The 1944-nt window shown below is 37.4% G+C and overlaps 1 pseudogene; it reads right to left on the reverse strand.

Annotated features, from left to right (window-relative positions):
* Positions 1–780: 780 nt before the first annotated feature.
* Positions 781–1698, reverse strand: LOC102533650 (olfactory receptor 9G1-like; annotated as a pseudogene).
* Between the last annotated feature and the right edge of the window lie 246 nt (positions 1699–1944).

Raw genomic sequence — 1944 nt, forward strand, 5'->3', positions numbered from 1 at the left:
CCTTGTAGGTTCACTCCTATAAAATAAAAGAGAAGCACAGGGAGTTATACAGTGATTCACAAATATCGTGTCCATGGCAACTTGACCAATTTTTCCTTATTGAGGAACATATTTAAGAGACATGTAGATTGGAGATATCAAGCTTGCTGATTATAGTTTTATGGATATTTGATGGATGCCTCTGGGCTTTTGTGCTAAAGCCTCTGGGGAAAAAACTTGCATGTAAAAATGCTTTAGAAGTTCTGTTGTGGGAATGGAAAGTGATGATTTTAAGTAGTTAATAATCATATAAAAATATTAAAACTTAATTCAGCATTCTCTTATTTCTATTGGATACTATTCTATATGTACCAGTCAGTCAGAAATGCTGACTATTGGATACTATTCTATACATACCAGTCAGTCAGAAATGCTGACTATTGGATACTATTCTATGTGTACCAGTCAGTCAGAAATGCTCTCATGCTAAAGAGAAAGCTATTCTGTCACTTTATGAAGGTAGAGAGGAGGGTTTGATTTTAAGTTTTTTTGGTTGTTTTTATTTAGAGTATTATGAAATTCAAAACAAATTCTTATATTTTATACCTAAATTTTATCTCTTAAATTGCCCTGATTTTCTCATTTTAATTCTTTTGAATTGTCATGCACTAAGGATGCAAATTCTTTAACTGGCATTATAAGAATTCTTGATCCTAATGGAACAAAATAGCAGCTCTTCTTAAAATATAATAACCTGATCAAATATTGTCTCTGGATCTCCTAAAAGGAAAGAATCTTGATTTATTTGAGGAGTTTATTCAGAGCCTCTTTCACATCCTTATTCCTCAGGCTATAGATCATGGGATTCAACATGGGAAACATCACAGTGTAAAATGTAGAAAATATTTTGTCCCTGTCCAAAGAATAGCTCGATTGTGGAAGAGCATAGATGTAGAAAATGGAGCCATAGTACAAGGTGACAGAGGTCAGATGGGAGGAGCAGGTGGAGAAGGCTTTGAGGTGACCCTGGGTGGAGTGGATCTTCAAGATGGTGGTGATGATGAAGAAGTAGGAAGCCAGTATGAGCACAGATGGTGTGATGACATTGGAGGTCAGGAGGAAGTACATCAGAGCCTGATAGCCATCCTTTCTGCCACAAGCCAGCTTCACCAGGGGAAGCAGATGACAAAAAATATCATCAATGACGTTGTCATTACAGAAGTTCATGATAAAAGTTCTTTTGGTAATGACGAAAGAGTTAGTAAAGCCACCAAGGTATGAGGCTGCTACCAAGAATGCACACAGCCTAATGGGCATGGCCTGAGAGTAAAGCAGTGGCTTTGAGATGGCCACATAATGGTCATAAGCCATGGCAGCCAACAGGTAACACTCACTGTACACCAGCCCAGCAGAGAAGAAGAACTGAGCTGCACAGCCAGCAAAGGAGATGCTCTTGTCTTCAGAGATGCAGGTCACTAGGATCTTTGGAGTGTAGGCAGATGAATATCAGAGATCCAGGAAAGATAGATTCCCAATGAAAAAGTACATGGGTGTGTGCAGCCTCAAGTCATTACAGATCAACACCATGAGGATCATGTTTCCCACCAGGGTCACAAAGTAGACACCAATGAACACCACAAAGAGAACCAGCTGCATCACAGGGTCTGTTGTGAAGCCCAGCAGGATGAACTCAGTCAGTGTATCATTGCTTCTCTCCATGGTTATTGGAATCTCACCTAAGAAGAAAAAAAATGAGAATTCAGTTTAAATCACTGTCTTGTATACATAGAAAATATGTGAAATAATCTATGATCCAACAGTGTAATTTTTCATTTTAGAAAGCATTTTCATTTTGTAATAAACCACTTAGACTTTACAATTATATATATTGTTAAATGATAAATTTAGGTACATTAATCTTTCAATAGTTTATTTGAACAAACACCTATTTGAATCAGGCAGCTA

The sequence above is a fragment of the Vicugna pacos genome, unplaced genomic scaffold (genome assembly GCF_048564905.1).
Source record: "Vicugna pacos unplaced genomic scaffold, VicPac4 scaffold_21, whole genome shotgun sequence".
In the NCBI taxonomy this organism is placed as follows: domain Eukaryota; kingdom Metazoa; phylum Chordata; class Mammalia; order Artiodactyla; family Camelidae; genus Vicugna; species Vicugna pacos.